Source organism: Macaca nemestrina, chromosome 10, assembly GCF_043159975.1.
Source record: "Macaca nemestrina isolate mMacNem1 chromosome 10, mMacNem.hap1, whole genome shotgun sequence".
NCBI lineage: Eukaryota > Metazoa > Chordata > Mammalia > Primates > Cercopithecidae > Macaca > Macaca nemestrina.
The window spans coordinates 63941773-63962801 of NC_092134.1; the positions used below are offsets into that span (position 1 = coordinate 63941773).

General features: G+C 38.1%; 1 protein-coding gene across 6 annotated transcripts in view; it reads right to left on the minus strand.

The window, feature by feature from the left end:
* Positions 1–21029, minus strand: part of LOC105473395 (fibroblast growth factor receptor substrate 2) — a 109990-nt gene that overhangs the window by 77939 nt on the left and 11022 nt on the right. Inside the window, exon 2 of one of the 6 annotated variants that reach the window (XM_071071457.1) lies at positions 10181–10294. The exons of 4 other annotated variants lie outside the window; for them this stretch is intronic. The gene's annotated coding sequence lies outside the window, so the exon portion shown is untranslated. Of the gene's footprint in view, positions 1–10180; positions 10295–17167; positions 17264–21029 lie in introns of all 6 variants that reach the window. One more of the 6 variants, XM_011727199.2, reaches the window with a different exon arrangement.

The window sequence follows — 21029 nt, forward strand, 5'->3', positions numbered from 1 at the left end:
TTTTTTCAACAGAAAAAGTTCATCTTAAATTGGGACCATCTCAATTCAGATTGAAAAGAAGGCAGGGAAAAACACATATATTCCCCTTATTCTTTAAAATTAATTTTATAATGTAGAGAACAACAAAGTACTATTATGCATAATCCACAGAAAAGTAGAATGATTTAATCACCACAAATTCAAAAAACTTCCAAAAAATGTGTTCAGAATTAAGGGACAAAATTCGTTTTAAGGATAACAAAAAACACAAACCATTAATATATTCATTCCTCCCCCATCCACCAAAAGTAAAAACAACTTCACATTTGTGACCAGTGTTGGTTCATACCTTTGTATATGACTCACAAAACTATTCCTCAAAATTATTCCCTATACCTATTACATATAATCACATTTCCTCAAAGTAGGATCTAAAAAGGGGTGGAATTCTTCCTTTTCATAGACAGTTCATATATAAAAAGATGACAGTCTAATTCACGTTTAAGCCTGTATCTACAAATTTTATCTACTGAAATATTATCGTTGAATTAAATAAGCCTGCTAAGACTCAATCATAAGACCAGACTCATAATCAAAAGAATGTTCTAATAGACAGTATATTTGAAAGCTAAGAATGTATTTTCTTTATCATTGTTAGGCGCCCTGACCACATTTTCATTTACTAATTTAAATTCTAGATAAAGGCCGGGCGTGGTGGCTCAAGCCTGTAATCCCAGCACTTTGGGAGGCCGAGACGGGCGGATCACGAGGTCAGGAGATCGAGACCATCCTGGCTAACACAGTGAAACCCCGTCTCTACTAAAAAAAAAAAATACAAAAAACTAGCCGGGCGAGGTGGCGGGCACCTGTAGTCCCAGCTACTCAGGAGGCTGAGGCAGGAGAATGGCGTAAACCCGGGAGGCAGAGCTTGCAGTGAGCTGAGATCCGGACACTGCACTCCAGCACGGGCAACACAGCGAGACTCCGCCTCCAAAAAAAAAAAAAAAAAAATTCTAGATAAAACTTCCTAACACACTGAGAAAGTATTTTAACAATTCCTCTCTATTCCCACTGCCAATTCCTCTTCCTCTGCCATACCTCGGTGTTCCCCACTTTAGTATGCGTGGGATATATACCCACTTTAGGTAGAATGTATATAATAACCAATCATGTCATAAGAAAGCTAATAGCTTTTCAATCCCTCAAGCCTTCTAATTACAAGATCTTAGTCTCTTCATGTCATTTACTGTTTTGTTTTTTTGGGTTTTTTTTCTGGGCAGATTTAGGCTCAGAGAATTTAACAGGTAACAGCATCTATCTAAAAGTTAATAGCATTATTTTGTTGTTATTTTAATGTTGCCATTGCCAACTATTCAAAGCCAGTGATACTAGTTTTCCATTTACAGTACCGATATAAAATTTCTCTTTAAATAAATGTATTTAAGGAAAAGAGTCATTTAAAGATATTAAGGAAATAACTGAATCTTGGAATGGCCCCCCAAAAAAACTGAAGTGTCAGAAACACTACTCTGACCAGAATTGTGGCCATTTTAAACTCAATTTTTTCTCCACATTTTCCGGCTTATTTGATGACCCCAAATTCTCAACTAAGCTCCAGATTCCAACTCGGGACACTGTACCAGCACATCAAATTCAACACCATTTTCTTTGGGGTCACCCCTCACCCCCACCCTACTCCAACCTCACCATCAAAACCTAGCTAAATTCTCCTATATAACCATTCACACAATCTAAACATCTAGAAGCTACCTGTGATTCGTATCCCTCTCCATTCACTGAATTCCAGAATTTACCAGCTCATTCGTTCCACAAATAAAATCATGCATGCAAATAAAATCACATTATTTTAGAATGTTGTTTCTTAAAAACTTTCACACTCTATGAGAGGAGATATGTAGCCTTGTGGACGCTTTCTCCAAAATTGGAGGGTGGAGGGCAGAGGGGAAGGTATGAGATGGGACGGATTTGAAAAGGAATGCCCTAAAATATTAACAGGGGTCATTTCTACATGGTACATGGTAGAAACAAGTAAGTTCCATCTGCTCCATATTTTCCTGTAACTTTGTATGTTTTCTATATTTTTATCATCAAGAAAAAAATACATTCCAAAAAGTGGTCCCATCTGGACTTATGTCTCAATTCCTATTCAAGCATCCTAGTTCAACTCTCTTTAAATCCTCCCGCCTGTCCTCTAAATTGACCTTTGCAAAGGTCACTGTCCAATACATTATACACACAATTGCCTGAATAATACTCCTGAAAAGTCTTCACTAGGTTACACTTCTAGTCAACAATCTTTAATAGTTTCCTATTGCCTATAATCATAAGAGTTGCCTACTCTGCCAGCTTTTAGGCACTTATCTAGCCCCAATTCTACCATCATAATAGCATTTTCATAGTATCTAGAATCAAACTGCTCAAGTAATATTTCCATCATTTACCAGCTGTGTCATCCTAGAAAAGTAATTTAACCTCCAGATACCTTGGCTAAGCATTTGTAAAAAGGGGGCTAATAATACCTCATAAAGTTGTTATAAGCATCAAGTATGTAATAAAGGGACTGGTACATAATAGAAGCTCAATAAACAATAGTGTTATTATTCCTTTATAATCCTACACACAATCTCAGCTCAAGGCTGGTTTACCCACTATCACAAATACACCTGACTTTATGTGCTTGGCTCACAGTGCTTCCCATGCCCTGAATAACCTCTGCCAATCCTCCACTTCTTCAAGCTCCACCAGCTCTCTGAAACGTGCACAGGCCAGACTTCCCCTGCTTCTCATATTCTTTCCAGGGGTGTCCAATCTTTTGGCTTCCCTGGGCCACACTGGAAGAAGAACTGTCCTGACCACACATAAACTACACTAACAAGAGCTGATGAGCTAAAAAAAAAAATAAAAATAAAAATAAAATAAAATAAAATAAAAAACAACCAAAAAAACCCCAAAAACCCTCATAATGGTTTAAGAAAGTTTACAAATTTGTGTTGGGCCGTATTCAAAGCCATCGTGGGCTGCATGAACTGCAGGTTGGACAAGCTTGCTCTACACCTCATGGCTCTTGTGGCAGGTGAATTAATACTCAACTCATCTCAAAACTTGTAGAGTTCGAAATTCTCTGTCTCAGCCTCTACCAGACTATTAGCAGTCTGAGGACAGTCATTGTGCCTTAGACGTTTATCCCTTGATATATTAATTCCTTGTATAGAATAGATCCACAACATAAAATTATTGTTTTGCATATTTTAGTCTTTCCTTCCCAACTAGACTGCAATCTTCCCATCAGGGCTAACTTATATCTTCTCTGTAATCCTAAAAACACATAGTATAATGCTACTGGCCTACTCTACATTCAGAAAAATAGCACTTTAGTTGACAAATCTCACATAAAAATACATGAGAGAAGATAGCAAGTATCTACTATAAAAGTTAATGTACACATCAAAAAAATCTGAAAAAACAAACAAGGTGTGATATAGATATTGGTGGAATTATCTTTTTCCTGGAATAACAGTTAAACTCTCATAATCACCTTACCATTTGATACATCTACTAGCGGAATACAGCAGACTTACCAGATCAGACTACTACTCTGCTCAAAACTCTCCAAGGACTTTCTATCTCACCCAAGTAAAAGTATTTACAATGGCCAGGCCCCTTGTTCTCTCTGCAGTTCCTTGAATACAGTAAGAAACAAATTAGCTCAGCTAGAGCTTTTACACTTGCTTTTCCCTCTCGTGAAATGTTCTCTCCCAAATATCTACAGGGCTCACTCTCCCATGCTCTTCAGGCAACCTCAGGAGAAACCCCTTTCCTTATCATCTGCTATGGTCTGAATGTTGGCATCCCCCTAAAATTTAATGTTAAAACCTAATACCCAACAAAACGGTATTAAGCAGTAGGGCCTTTGGGGAAGTGAGGAAGTCAAGATGGCTCTGCTCTCATGAATGGGATTGGTGCCCTTATAAAAGAGGTTGAAGGGAGCTGTCTTGCCCCCTCTACCATGTGAGGATACAGCAAGAGGCGTCATCTATGAAGCAGAGAGTATGCCTTTACCAGGCACTGAATCTACTGGTCACTTGATCTTGAACTTCCCAGCCTCTAGAACTATGAGAAATAAATCTGTTATGTATAAGCTATCCAGTCTAAGGTATTTTGTTGTATTAGCCCGAATGAACTAAGACGGTAAGAGCACTAAGCTCACCCCACATTCCAACCCTTTCACCAGCTCTTTCTTCATAGTGCTTATTACTACTATCTGTTTATTGTCTCTTTTTAAACACCAGTCTGTAAGCTACATGAGTGCAGGAACTTTGCTTTGTTCACTGCTATGGCCCCAGTCCCCAGTACAGACAACAGGGCCCAATAGTCAATAAAGATTTGTTATATAAAGAAATGAATCATGGCCGGGCGCGGTGGCTCAAGCCTGTAATCCCAGCACTTTGGGAGGCCGAGACGGGCGGATCACGAGGTCAGGAGATCGAGACCATCCTGGCTAACACAGTGAAACCCCGTCTCTACTAAAAATACAAAAAAAACTAGCCGGGCGTGGTGGCGGGTGCCTGTAGTCCCAGCTACTCGGGAGGCTGAGGCCGGAGAATGGCGCAAACCCGGGAGGCGGAGCTTGCAGTGAGCTGAGATCCGGCCACTGCACTTCAGCCTGGGCGGCAGAGCGAGACTCCGTCTCAAAAAAAAAAAAAAAAAAGAAATGAATCTAGGTTGAATTAACTGACTCTAGAACATTCTATCTTTAATTTTATTTAATATCATCCATTTTATATCTTTGTTTCCTCATTTCCTCATTCATACATTTGGAATAACACCTAAACCTTGCAGGAGATGTAAGGAGTAAGAGTGTGTGTGTAACTTAGAGTAGCATCTAGCGCACAGAATTGTCCTCTGTTACCTATTGTTGTTAATTTCAGCCACTTAGATCCAATTATATTCTTAGATATAAATGTATGATTCCTATTTGTTATGCCCTAAACAATGATTTTTGTAGGCAAGTGGTAAAGACAACTAATATCTTCTCTAACCAAAAGTTACCATAGGCAAAAAGCTACGAAGTATAGAGTGTTTCCTAATAATGGTAAAACTACTCATATAACCGAAAGTTAGAATTGTTATACGCTATTATTGTAAGTGAAAACGTTTGGTTTATACATCTGATCTGAAGCCTGTAAGAGCTCTACCAAACCCAAACTAGGTTGCTGTTTTGACTTTAGCTGGAAACTTCAAAAATATGTAGATACACATATTTTATCATTCACAGGCTCCTTTCTATTGCAATGGATTTGTTCACCAGACTACAAGCTTTTTGGTTTTTTGGGTTTTTTTGTTTTTTGTTTTTTTGAGACAGAGTCTCGCTCTGTTGCCAGACTGGAGTGCAGTGGCGCAATCTCAGCTCACTGCAACCTCCGCCTCACCAGTTCAAGCGATTCTCTTGCCTCAGCCTCCCAACTGGGATTACAGGCGCCCACCACCACGCCCGGCTAATTTTTTGTATTTTTAGTAGAGATGGGGTTTCACCATGTTAGCCAGGATGGTCTCCATCTCCTGACCTCGTGATCCGCCCGCCTCAGTCTCCCACAGTGCTGGGATTACAGGCCTGAGCCCCCATGCCCGGCCAGACTACAAGCTTTAAGTGTAAATTCATGACAATATGTTTTACAACAGAGTTTTGACCATTTATCAAAAAAACACACTAAAACTTAAAAGAAAAAAAATAGTATTATCATAAGTCAAATATTAATGTTTTATCAGAAAGCTAAATGTAAGTTAAACTACTTGGCCTCCAAATCTGGTATACTATGAATTCACTGACTCTATTGTAGGAAACACTCTATACTTTGTAGCTTTTTGCCTAAGGTAACTTTTGGTTAGAGAAGATATTAGTTGTCTTTATCAGTTGCCTACAAAAATCGTTGTTCCAATTAAGCACTATGTTTTTTTCCTTTTTCTTTTTTTGAGAGTCTCGCTGTCATTCAGGCTGGAGTGCAATGGCACTATCAGAGTTCACAAAGCCTCTATCTCCTAGGCTCAAGCAATCCTCCCTCATGAGCCTCCCAAGTAGCTACAACTACAGGTGTGCACCACCGCAGTCAGCTAATTTTTGTTTTGGTTGTTGTTGCTATTTTGTAGAGACAGTGTCTCGCTATGTTGCCCAAGCCAGTCTTAAACTCCTGGCCTTGGATTATCCTCCTGCCTCAGCCTCCCAAACTGTTAAGCATTATTCTGTAATACCCCTAAAATTTAGATTTTTATTATAGTCTCCATTTTTTAAATACTCCATTCTAGAGAACTACCCAAACAATCTAGACTGTGTTTATCATGCAAGCTACAGCATAGTTAATCAAAAGGTATTAGTGGATATATCCCTACAACAAGGAAATATTTATTATATTGAAGCACAGACATGAGAAAACAATCAATGGAATTTCTAATGGTAAATAAGCCAAAACTAGCAGCTAAATGCAAGGCCCACCAGGCATGAGTAAGCTGAGTATATTCCAAGTTTAGTTTTGTTCTCTTAAGTTTCCAATAATTTGAAGCAATAGGTTTGTTTCATAACACATCACTTACAGTTTCTAAGCACTATAATACTTAGCAAGTATTTATTTAGCATTTATAAATGCTATTTCTGATTAGCCACTTTTGGCCAAAAGTATGTGTTCTGGGATGAGGAAAACAATAAATGCCGAAAATCTCCTGTTCATCACTGTTCTTCAGCTCCCAAGAAACATTTCAGTGTGTAGGAGATTTACTCCTCATATCAATACCAGGGAATACTGAATTAAAACCTAGAAGTAGCCAGGCGAGGTGGCTCACGCCTGTAATCCGAGCACTTTGGGAGGCCAAGGCAGGTGGCTCTGAGGTCAGGAGTTCAAGATCAGCCTGGCCAACATGGTGAAACTCCGTCTCTACTAAAAATTTAAAAAGTAGCCGGGCGTGGTGGTGGGCGTCTGTAATCCCAGCTACTTGGGAGGTTGAGACAGGGGAATCACTTGAACCCGGGAGGTGGAGGTTGCAGTAAGCCAACAGCACACCATTGCACTCCAGCCTGGGCAACAAGAGCAAAACTCCATCTCAAAAACAAAACAAAACAAAAACCTAGAAGCAACAGGCTAGTGCAGGAGAACTTACTCAGGTGCTGTGAGATAAAACACATGGTCAGCACTTACAAGATCCTGAGAGTGAATGCCTCCTTAAATTTTAAGTCCTACATGCCTCCTTGACTCACTCTGGCCTTAGGTAGAGCCAGGAATGCACAGGACAGTCTCCCACAACAAAGAAGTATCTGGCTCAAAATGTCAATAATGCTAACATTTAGAAGCCCCAGTTTAAAAGAAAGAAGTGAGTTAGAATTCCAGCTCCACAACTCATTAGCTAAATGAACTACAGCAAATTATATAACCTCTCTGAGACAGTTTCTTCATGTATAAAATGGATACGTGCTTATACTGAAAGACTGCTAGGAGGAAAAACTGAGACAGAAACCCTAGGCACAGAGTAGACACTCTACAAAAGTTAGTTACCATTCTTCAGAGTAAAATCTCCATCACAGACAGAGCTCTGGCCCTCTCAAAGATGTATTTTTAAGTTATTATGGTACTATAATTATTTTCTTTATCTCCTATCAAAATTTAAGGAACTTGTAGAGTCCTTACCTTATTGGACTTTGTAGCCTCAGCCTCTACCACAAATGGACAAATAAATTCTAAGCACCTACCCATTACAATAAGGTATATATTGCATTGTGCAACATTGCCGAACATAAGAAAACATAATTCTTGCCCTGGAAAAATTCTGAAAAGAAGCCTAACAAGAAAACAAAACATACAGAAAGATTTAACACACAGAAGGCACACAAAGAAACTCATGGATTGATGAGTAAAATTCACGTAAATAGCTGAGGCCACAACTGAATACTAATGGAATGCAGACGAAATAGTATTAAAGATATTTAATCCGGGAAAAGGCATATTTTAAATCAACATAATCCTACGTATATGCAGCTAGTATTTTCTAAAGGGAATGAAAGTACACTTAACAAACAAACATCAAAATGACAAGTACTATCATTTGTCATTTTAGCAATATGCAGCTAAATTTCTTTTCTGTTTTGTTTTTTTGAGGCGGAGTTTCGCTCTTGTTGCCCAGGCTGGAATGCAATGGTGTGATCTCAACTTATCACAACACCCGCCTGCTGGGTTCAAGTGATTCTCCTGCCTCAGCCTCCCGAGTGGCTGGGATTACAGGCATGTGCCACCATGTCCAGCTAATGTTTGTATTTTTAGTAGAGACATGGTCTCTCTATGTTGGTCAGGCTGGTCTCAAACTCCTGACCTCAGGTGATCCACCCGCGTTGGCCTCCCAAAGTGCTGGGATTACAGGCGTGAGCCATCATGCCCGGCCGCTAAATCTCTTAATTCAGATGATGGCAGCACATTTTAACAGGTTCAAAGGGCATTTTAAGCAATTTTTAAAACCACATTAAATTTTAATGGGAGCTTATCAAATCCCTGACATCCACAATCCATAAATCGTCTGAGACAGAATAAGACCAAAAGGGCTGATGCCCAAATGTCTGAATACTTTGCTGAAAAGGCTGAGCTCAAACATACCCAAAGTGTGTTAGAAGCAACTTTTAAAATGCACAAATGTAACAATTATTTTTAAACCAACAATTTTAGGAAAACAGCAGTTCCTATCTAAAGCTTTTATAAATATAAGACACTGGCTTTGCAAATGTCAGCGGAGTTTTAAGATCTCTTTCTAAAGCAATAGTCTCTCTGTTTTGCCTGGTATCTTAATATGCCTTTAGTTTCAAAACTTAATTTGCCAACACTATTCCTCTCAAAACCTCAGGAATTCCATTACTAGTTTTAAACTAAATTAAAGGAAAATAGACTCATTCAACCCATGGCAGAAGTATGCACAAAGTGTTTGTTGATGCTCATAAATAGGCTGAGAAATTTAGACACATCTGAAGGACAATGGCTGTACAGTCAAGTCTGTTTTGCTCCACCATGGAACCAAATAGAGAATTATTGCTACCAAGTGAGACCAGCACTAGATACCTCTAAACTAAGTGGGCTATAACAGAACATTATCTTCAAGGTAAGAGTTTTCGTGTATGTTTTCACTTCAGGGAAGAATACAATATCCCTTAAAAAAACCCATATGGAGCCAAGTTATCCTGTCTCCCAAAACAATCCTTAAAGTGACTTCAACAGTAACCACTCACTTGCCCCCTAAAAAATATGAGATTTTTTTTAAAAGGAATAAACTATGCTTAACATACAGATGGTTCTTTGTCTTATCCCTAGAAATCTTCTTTTCCATTCCATTTCCCTTTTCTCAGATTCCATAAATCTTCCTGACAATTACAGCCATTTCTACTTTTCTTCCCTTTCCATCATCTCCTTCAAGACCTGATTCATCTCAACTCACCTGAATCACAGGTATCAAGATCCCCTGGGTGGAACTAGTAACTATTTTCCCATTTCCCTGTTACTCCATTTTATATGACTCAATGGAAATACAGATTCATAATTCCAAATTACTTTTTTTTGTTTCTCTGTCTTGTTTTAAACTCTCCATTTCCTCTACCCCTAGCCTCTGGCCAAATTCTTTTTTAAACACAATTCATTCACAAGATACAGGTTATCTACATAAAGTAAAATTACAGTGACTGCTAGTAATGAAAATAATACATTTTTGATGAAGTAAACAAGTGAAAGCCAGTTGTTTGTACAAGAGTGATCAGTGCTTGCAACTACATAATAAAAATAGAGAATATAAACAGCATATAACCAAACTAGTAATATTTTTTGCAGAGTACCTTATAAAACTAACATTCTATCTTTAGAAATGAATACACGAAGAACAATTCGGAAATATTTATCAAAAATGCTAATGTATATCCACTGGCACAGAAATTCTACTTCTAATTTTAAAGTACTGATATATATTTGCACGGGCAAAATATGTATACAATATTCATTAAATCATTATTTTAAAAGCCAAACATAGGCCCAGCACTGTGGCTCACACCTGTAAACCCAGCAGTTGGGAAAGTGAAGATAAGAGTCCTTGAGGTCAGGTGCTTGAGACCAGCGTGGACAACACAGTGAGTGCCTCTCTCTACAACAAAATTTTAAATGGAGGTATGTACCTGTACACCTGTAGTCCTACGTACTTGGAAGGCTGAGTCAGAATGATCGCTTGAGCCCAAGAGTTCAAGACCGTGGTGAGCTATGATTGTGACACTGCACTTTAGCCTGGGTACCTGTCTCCAAAACACACCAAAAATAAGAAACAAACTTAATGTCCACCAAAAAGGGAATTTATAGTACACTCCGTTCGATGGATACTATATAGCCATTAAAAAGCGATGTATGGGCCAGGCGTCGTGGCTCACGACTATTAATCTTAGCACTTTGAAAGGCCGAGGTGGGCAGATTGCTGGAGCTCAGGTATTTGAGAGCAGCCTGGGCAACATGGCAAAACTTCGTCTTCATAAAAAATACAAAAAAATCAGCCAAGCAGGTGGCTTGTGCCTGTGGTCCCAGCTACTTCAAGGGCTGAGGTGGGAGGATCGCTTGAGTCCAGGAGGTCAAGGCTGCAATGAGCCAAGATTACACCACTGCACTCCAGCCAGGGTGACAGAGCAAGAGAGATCCTGTCTCAAAATAAAAAAAAAAGAAAAAGAATGTGGTTATAAATGTAGAAGACAAAGTGCTATAAACAGCAACTGCCTCGGGGTATGGGACCTAGTAGATAGAAAGGTAGGAAAAAAGACTTGCTTTTCACAATAAGCCCTTTTGTATCTTTAAATTTCAGATCATGTACACATACTAAACTTTTGTTAAAATGAGTAATTTTTAAAACAGCAAAAGAATTTAGGACATTCTCTCAGATCTTCTAATCCATAAATAGTTCTACTCTTCTATCTCTAGGCACTTTTAATTTGGACTGAAAATCTAGACTACTAGAGGTTACCAATAACCACAGGTAAAGGACTTATTTCTTCTTTAGTGAAAAGTATAACTATGGCAACTTCGCATCAACCAAAACAAAACATAAGAAGTCAAGAAATAAACGAAGAATGTATCTTACCCTAAGCAATCTGTTTACAGAAATAACACTGAATACAATACAATTTTGTTAGCACTCTACAAACTGCTTCACCAAAAGAGAAAACTATCTGGCTGAAATTTCTGGTTATGGTCTAGATCTCAAATGGCTACATACACCAGAAATATTTTGTAAAGAACCTAAGAAGTGCTAAAATCATTTGAATCCAAAAGGCATAAAAACAAGAGAAGGAGGACAAAAACTTGGGCAAAAGTTTCAAATGAAAAAAAAAAAAAAAACCCACACATTTTTAAGGTACTTTTCTATTGGAATTTTTCTTTTTAGCTCTTAAATTCCAAATAAGCTGAATGCTACAATCCCTCAATTAGTCATTAAAACTCAAGAAATTTAAAGAAACACTTCATCTCTTTTTCAAGCTAATTTTTAAATGTTGCTATTTAATATGATTTTTGTTTTTGCTATTAGATAAAGAACTATTAATCTGATAGCAGCCAATACTACTCAGGTCCCCTCTTCTTTCTCAGATTCAAACAATCTGTTTGATTACAAAACTACAAAGCAAATTCTTGAAATGGGGAAAATACATAACGGTAACATTATAAAGAGTAGTGTATTTTTTGTTAAAATCCTTTTACTGTGTCTCTTGTTAACAACGTTATGACTTGGCCATCTGAACATACTGCTACATCAGTATGTTTTAGACTTGATGACCTATTTTTTTTTAAATCAAACTATATAGCCCAAAGGTTTGTTGTCAAAATCAATTACAATCTCTTGAGGTGTAGAACATACCTCAGCAAAAAAAAGATGTTAGCTAACATATCAAACAATCAGTATATTCATTTGCCAGATTCAAACATTTAGGCTAATGACCCCCAAAAAAGCCAAAAAAAAAAAAAAAAAAACCCAAAAACTTCACAAAAGGTATAGTTAAGAAAACAGGATGTAAAAAACACCTCAGAATATGTGGTTATTTACATATCTTGACAATTACAAAGAAAAAGGACAAGAATGTCACCAACTTTTTCTTTTCTTTTTTTTGAGATGGAGTCTTGCTCTGTCACCCAGGCTGGAGTGCAACGGCGTGGTCTCGGCTCACCGCAATTTCCACCTCCCAGGTTCAAGTGATTCTCCTGCCTCAGTCTGCTGAGTAGCTGGGACTACAGGCACATGCCAACACACCCAGCCAATTTTTGTATTTTTAATAGAGACAGGGTTTCACCATGTTGGCCAGGATGGTCTCGAACTCCTGACCTCATGATCCGCCTGCCTCGGCCTCCCAAAGTGCTGGATTACAGGCGTGAGCCAGCACATCCGGCTAATTTTCATTTTTAACTGTAATTTTGTATTTATTGGTAAACTACTACAGCTCAAGGGCGACTTAGGTATTTCATACATTTGATTAATGAGTACTGCTAATGATAATTATAATCATATCAAAGTCAAGGATTCACAAATATAAACAACAACAACAACAAAATTTAAACTCATTTAAAGACAGTGAGTCCAGGACCACCTAAGTTAGAACTAGTAGTTCCTTAAGCTATTTTGGAGATTTAAAAATAGCCTGACAGCCCTTATATACTGTCTGAAATATAGTTTCATACACAACCAAAATAACCAAATTCCTTTTTTGGACAGGAAATAAAACTCAGTATGTTTTACTTGACAATATAAAAGTCTGATATGCCATAGGGGGGAAAAAAAACCTCAATGTGCTAATGCCAGTTATCACATGATGATTAGCAGCTCTGGTTGGGGTTACAGCCATCATTAATAAAAACAGAAAACCCAATAAATAATAAATATATTTTGGCCAGGCGCAGTGGTTCACGCCTATAATCCCAGCACTTTGGGAGGCCGAGGCGGGTGGATCACAAAGTCAAGAGATCGAGACTCTTCTGGCCAACATGGTGAAACTCTGTCTCTACCAAAACTACAAAAATTAGCTGGGTATGGTGGCACGCACCTGTAGTCCCAGCTTCTCGGGAGGCTGAGGCAGGAGAATCACTTGAACTCAGGAGGCGGAGGTTGCAGTGAGTCGAGATTGTGCCACTGCACTCCAGCCTGCTGGCAGAGCGAGACTCCATCTCAATAATAATAATAATAATAATAATAATAATAATAATAAATGTATTTTATTTTGTAGAAAATTTTTGGATGCCAGCCTCTGAAAATTAATGAAAAATAGAGTAATTTCATTTTTTTCCCAAATGTTCTAGGAAAGCAAAACGCCAACTAAAAACACCAGGCTCTAAGTACGGACAAAACAGTTAAGTTTAATCAGGAAAAACATTTGTGTGTGCTAGATGAGAAGGACAGAAAGATACCAAAGAACTACAAATATATATGTGTGTGTGTGTGTGTGTATGCATGTTTATATATGTGTGTGTATATATATTTCTTTTCTTTAAACCCTAATGGCTCAATTGATACCTCATGAAATAAGTAATGACATCAAGATGACTGATCAGATCCCAAACTTAAGGAAATCTAACAGGACGAAGAGTAAAGTTTATGGCTGTGCTCTCCACACTCCATTTTTGCCCTTTACATTCTTTCATTTCAGAATGACCTTAGCAGTTTATAACTAAAGGTCTTAGCCATAACTCTCACGAAGACATAGTCAATACAAAACAAATAATTGTAAGCTTAATTTTTTTTCTGAGACAGGGTTACTCAGGCTGGAATCCAGTGGTGCGATCATGGTTCACTGCAGCCTTGACCTCCAGGGCTCAAGCAATCCTCCCACCTTAGCCTCCTGAGTAGCTGGAATTACAGGTGTACACCACCACACCCAGGTAATTTTTTGCATTTTTGTAGAGATGGGATTTCACCATGCTGCCCAGGCTGGTCTTGAACTCGTGAGCTCAAGCAATCTTCCCACCTCAGCCTCCAAAAGGGCTGGGATTATAGGCAGAAGCCACCTAACCAAGCCTTATAAGCTTAATTTTTATCCTGGAATGTACCCTCATTTTTCTTACACAGAGTTGGTGCAAAAAAAGAACCAAGGAGCAAAATGAAGCCAGTATCTAAGATGTGGGACAACTTACAGAACTCTATCCCAAACACTACCTGAAGACCACTCAAGATTACCTATTGACTGAGTAAATCAGATTCCCTAAAAGGCACCAAACACCTGCACAGAAGGTTAAGAGTACATGCTATATTTGAACCTATACAGATCTAGGTAAAAATCCTGGGGCTCCATTATTATCACCTGCCTGACCTTGGGAAGGTTACTTAACTCTCTGAAGCCTCAGTTTTTTCATCTATAAAATGGAAAGAGGAATAATAATTCAGTAGAAACTCTTTAACAGACTTCTACTGTATCAAACTTACAAAAATAAAGCTCTCCAATCCCTCCATAAATCACTCCCTAATGCCCAACACAGGCTCATCACCTATACCTAGTAGTCTTCTAAGCAGACCACTTTCTTAACATGTCCCTACCCTTCTGCACTTAATGTTTAATAAGAGCCAGCTGTCCGTTCCCAAACCCGTTTATACCAACTGTACTTGTTATTGTAATTATGTAATGTAAGATCATATGAACTGAATTATGAGGAAAAAGAGGTTGTTTCTGTGAAAATTATGTTGAAAAGTTCAAAAAGATTCAGCGGCTAGTATTTTTTAAAGTTATTATGGAATTAGGTGTACGTCAAAACAGCTTTAAGTAGGAGGAAAAGCATGAAAACGTAGAAGGATTTTATATACAAGTATACCTCAAAGATATTGCGGGTTCTGTTCCAGACCACAGCAATAAAGCAAATTTTGCAGTAAAGCAAGTCACAAATTTTTTGGTTTCCCAGGGCATACAAAAGTTATGTTTACACTGTACCATAGTCCATTAAGTGTGCAATGGCATTATGGCTAAAAAAAACACACATACCTAAATTTTAAAATACTTTATTACTAAAAAATGCTAATGATCATCTGAGCCTTCAGCAAGTGGTCATCTTTTTGCTAGTGTAGGGTTTTGTCTCAAGGTTACAGCTGCTGACTGATCAGAGTGGTGGTTGCTAAAGGCTGGGGTGGCTGCGGCAATTTCTTAAGGCAACAATCACTTGCCGCATCAAATGACTTTTCCTTTCACAAAAGGTTTCTCTGTAGCATGTGGTGCTAATTTACTGCGTTTTACCCACAATAGAACTTCTTTCAAAATTGGAGTCGTCAATCCTCTCAAACCCTGCCACTGCTTTATCAACTCAATTTACATAATATTCTAAATCTTTTGTTACCACTTTAACAATGTTCCCAAAATCTTCATCAGGAGTAGATTCCATCTCAGAAACTATTATTTGCTCATTCCTAAAAACCAATTCCTTATCCGTTAAAGTTTGACCATGAGATTGCAGCAATTCAGTCACATCCTCAAGCTCTAGTTCTAATTCTAATCCTTTTGCAATGTTCACCATATATGCTGTTACTTCCTCCACCGAAGTCTTCAATCTCTCAAAGACATCTATGAGAGCTGGAATCAACTTCTTCCAAACTCCTGCTACTGTTGATATTTTTACCTCCGCCCATAAATCACAAGGGCAAACACAAAGTCGACATTAAGATGTTCTTAATGACATCTGGAATAGTGAATCCTTTCCAGAAGGTTTTCAATTTACTTTGCAGAGATCCATCAGAAGAATCACTACCTATGGCACCTATAGTGTTACAAAATAGTATTTCTTAAACAGTAAGACTTGAAAGTCAAAATTACTCCTCAATCTATGGACTACAAGAACAGATGTGTTAGTAGGCGTGAAAACATTAATCTTGTACATCCCCATCACGGCTCTTGAGTGACCATGTACATTGTCAGTCAGTAGTAATATTTTCAAAGAAATCTTTTCTTACGGGCAGTAGGTCTCAACAGTGGGCTTAAAATATTCAATAAACCATGTTGTAAAGAGATGTGCTGTTATCTAGACTTTGTTGTTCTATTTATAAAGCACAGATTGGATTTACCATCATTCTTAAGGGGCCCTAGGACTTCTGGAATGGTGAATGTTAACTTCAAGTCCCCAGCTGCATTATCCCCTAAGTAGAGAGTCAGCCTGTCCTTTGAAGCTTTCAAACCAAGCACAGATTTCTCTCCAGCTATGAAAGTCCTAGATGGCATCTTGCAATAGAAAGCTGTTTCACCTACATTAAAAATTTGTTGTTCAGGGTAGTCACCTTCATCAATTATCTAAATTATTTCTTCTGGGGAGGCATGTTGGCTCAGGCCTGTGGTTCTGGTGCATAAGGAGGCGAGCCCAGGAGTTCGAGACCAGTCTGGGCAATATAGCAAGCCCTCATCTATATAATAATAAAACATAATTCTAAGAAAAATGATAAATAAATGTTATTCTAGGTAACTTGCTGCAGCTTCTACATCAGCATTTGCTGCTCCCCCTTGCATTTTTATGTTATATAGATGGCTTCTTCCCTTAAACCTCATGAACCAACCTCTTCTAGCTTCAGACCTTTTTTCTGCAGCTTCCTCACCTCTCTCAGCATACAATTGAACAGAATTAGGGCCTTGCTCTGGATGAGGCTTTGGCTTAAGGGAATGTTATGGCAGGTTTGATCTTCTATTCAGGCCACTAAAACTTTCTCCATACCAGCAATAAGACTTTCACCTTCTTATCATCTGGATGTTCACTGGAGTAGCACTTTTCATTTCCTTCAAGAACTTGTGCCTTTGCATTTACAACCTAACTGGCACAAGATGCTTCTCTTTCAACATGCCTTCCTCCCTAACCTTAATCATTTCTAGCTTTTGATTTAAAGTGAGAGATGTGTGACTCCTCCTTTCACTTGAACACTTAGAGGCCATCATACGACTAACTGGCCTAATTTCAATATTTGGGGTCTCAGGACAGGAAATAGGGAACCCTGAGGAGAGGGAAAGAGATGCGGAAACAACCATTCGGTGGAGCAGTGAGAACACACACGTTTATTGATCAAGTTCACCATCCTATATGGGCACGGTTTGAGGTGCTCCAAAACAATTACAATAGTGACATCAAAGATCACCAAAACAGATAGAATAATGATAAAAAGTTTCAAATACTGTGAGAATTACCAAAATGTGACCCAGAGACACGAAGTAAGTACATGCTGGCTGGAAAAATGGCACTGATACAGAATTCTGAATACAGGGTTGCCACAAATCTTCAATCTGTTAAAAAAAAAAAAAGGAATTATCTGCAAAACACAAAAAAAATGAGGTACGCCTGTATTACACTGAAAGTGCCTTATGTTCTCTCTTCTCCATAAAAAAGAGAATCTATTAGGATACTTAATGGATAATGCTGCATGGCAGTGGATTATGCCAAAAAAGGCAATCCAGAACTCTAATCAAAGGACCCATCCACAAACAAAAACCTTGACACTATAGGGAAAAAGTGAAGGAATGTATATTCTAGTTAAAATAAAAAATGTTATTTTTTATGATTCCTTGTAACCAACATTTTCAAGTATCTACTCAATATATCATATAGAGGATCTTTATATGTGGTTACCTCAAAATTTATAGAATTATTGTGAAGACTGGAAAACATGCACTTAAGTACAGTGTCTGAATCTTAGTAAGTATTCAATTAAAACCTGTTTAGGTCAGGCATGGTGGCTCATGCCTGTAGTCCCAGCACTTTGGGAGGCCGAGGGGGGTGGATTACCTAAGGTCAGGAGCTACAGACCACCCCAGCCAACACGGTGAAACCTCATCTCTACTAAAAATACAAAAAATAGCCGGGCATGAAGGTGGGCACCTGTAATATCAGCTACTCAGGAGGCTGAGCCAGGAGAATCGCCTGAACTTGGGAGGTGGAGGTTGCAGTTAGCCGAGATCGCACCACTGCACTCCAGCCTGGGTGACAAGAGCAAGACTACATCTCTAAATAAATAAATAAATAAAAAACCTTCTGTTTTACTTTAAGAGTTGTTTGCGTGTATATGTGTGTGTGTGTGTGTGTGTGTGTGTGTGTTTAAGATGAGGTCTTACTATGTTGCCCAGGCTAGTGTTGAACTCCTGGGTTCAAGTGATCCTTCCACCTCAGCCTCTCAAGTAGCTGGGACCACAGGTGCAAGTCACCATGCCTGGCAGGTTTTAATGTCTTCTGTTGTTACCATAATGATCTGCTGCTCTAACAATACAGTACTGTTGTCTCCCAAGACATACAGAAAAGTAAAAGATGCACAATTTTCTTATTGTTTTGTTATTTTTGTATTCATGTATGTTACACATACAGACTTTAGACATTATTAGCCATATAAATTCCTAAACAGCCATCAAAAAAAGTCAAGGCCAATACTCTTGAGAGCTCCAGGAGACTGTAGTCTCCCAGGGGTATACTTAACTATAAAGATAAGGCTACAGTAATGTATTAACATGTCAGCATGACTAGGCACTTGAAACTGACAACATAGGAAAAATGAATGAGGCGCTGGCGTGGTACCAGTGGAGGAAGCAGCAGCCCTTTGAACAGGGAGCAGACAGGAAGAAAGGTCGAGAATCCAAATTGAGGAGAGTAACTAGGAGATAATGATAAAAAGCAATGGAGAAGCAATGTAGAAACTGGCAATCGTTTTGTAGGTAAACCTGTAAGCTAAAGAGAAGGATGTGGTGATTCAACCTCTAGCTCAAAACTGTGCAATACTGGCACAGATATTAAAAAGCTTTTCCGGGCCGGGTGCAGTGGCTCACACCTGTAATCCCAGCACTCTGGGAGGCCAAGGTGGGAGGATCATGAGGTCAGGAGATCAAGACCATCCTGGTTAACATGGTGAAACCCCATCTCTACTAAAAATACAAAAACTCAGCCGGGCGTGGTGGCAGGCGCCTGTAGTCCCAGCTACTTAGGAGGCTGAGGCAACAGAATGGTGTGAACCAGGGAGGCGGGGCTGGCAGTGAGCTGAGATCGCGCCACTGCACTCTAGCCTGGGCGACAGAACGAGACTCTGTCTCCAAAAAAAAAAAAAAAAAAAGCTTTTCCAATTAATTAAAAGCAATATCACATTTTTTAAAGTTCATGTCATTATGACATTATAATCAATTTTACTCTTCATGAAAAACCTGTTACCTAAAGAAATGCACTCTAAAACCACAACAGTGAAGTACCTTTCTCACCTACTAAGTTGGGGGAAGGGGAAAGCAGCACTAATACCCAATCTAAAAGAATACAGTGAAACAGTACTAGTAATACTATCCTTTTGAGAAGCAATTTAACCACATTTCAAGACTAAAAAACTCTCATATCCTTTGATTCAAAAATCATACCTGGCAATCTACGTTAAGGAAATAACTAGAAATATGAAGAAATCCATATACTCAAAGGTGTTTTCTGCAATATTTCTCTTTTTAAGCTTAATTTCTTCTTTTTATATATTTCGCAACATTTCTTATGATAGCAAAAACCAAATATGATGGATGGTGACATGGAAAATACTTAATATAAAGTTTGTAAAAAGCAGCAAACAAAATTGAGCATATACTGTGATATAAAATGGATATGAAAAAGGCGATAAAAACTCCAAAATTGACTGTATTAGTGATAGAATTAAGAATTTTTTTCTATTTTTGTAAACTTTCTGAGATTTCACTTTTTGAATTAAAACAAATTACATTTTTTAAAACATGAATCTCCAAAGATTACATACTACATGACTTCATGCAACATTCTCAAAATGACAAAACTAGTGGTTGGGGGGCACGGGGCATTGTAACTACAAAGAGGTAGTGCTAAGGAGTTCTTTCATGGTGATGCAACAATTTTGCATCTTGATTGTGGTATTGTTTCTATAAAATTACACATAGGATAAAATTATACAGAACTATATATACACATGCACACACAAGGAACTTCAGGTTTGAAAAGTGGTGAAATCTGTATACCATATGTTGTCTCATTAACAGTAATGTATTGATGTCAATTTTTTTGTTCATAAATGACATCTATATAAGATGTTTTCATTGGGAAAACCAAGTGAAGGTATGCAGGACTATTACTTTCCAACTTCCTGTGAGTCTATTTCAAAATAAAATGTTAAAATAATACATGCACTAGCATGTATAACATTAAACTTTCCTGAGAGTGGGAGATGTGGGAATGTAAAATGAGCCCTGTAACATGTAGCTTTCAAGGCACTAACCTATTAACTATTCACAAAACCCCACAGAAAGCAAATGGCCATCTTTAGATTGAATGTAATTTACTTAAGTCAGGTTTTAATAAAAGGCTTCAATTTAAATGAAAATATCAGTCAATTTTCAGAACATGCTTAACTGAATAGTTTTGAACCTCAAAGCCTATACTTACAATGTAATTTATTAAGTAAGAGCCCTTGGAACTTTCTTCCTTGCCAGAAAACAGTTTCAACAGATATAAACGATATTTTCTTACACACATTCACTTTAAATATATAAATGACTATACACACAAAGGATATAAAAGCTTATTACCTCTGGACTGTGCTCCATGACAGCAATCACATCTGTCTTAATTAAACATTTTAACACAATGCCTAATATATAGTAGGCTCCCAATAACTATCTACTGACTCAGTCAGTCAATGGATGAATTCATGTTTTAACCAAGGTTCAATGCCCAAGTCTCTCCAGCTATAACTGGGAATGAGAGGTAGAGGGTTACAGGGGAAAACGGGCCCAGCTTCTACCAATTTACCAGATCAAAGGATTATATTAACAAACACTCCCATAATATCAACGTAAAAGTTTACCTTGGGAAAACCTTAAGTCACCTCCTCTAATCACTCAAATCTTAAAGGATTGTTTAATAAAAAGAAATGATCTGGTATCAAAAAATCTGCCTAATTTTTGTCACCTAATGCTTCAGAATTTTCTTTGCTATGTGCAACTCTATCGACTTTTTGATCCGACAAATCTTAGCTAGAGTTATGCAAAGTATCAAAAACCTCTTCTACAC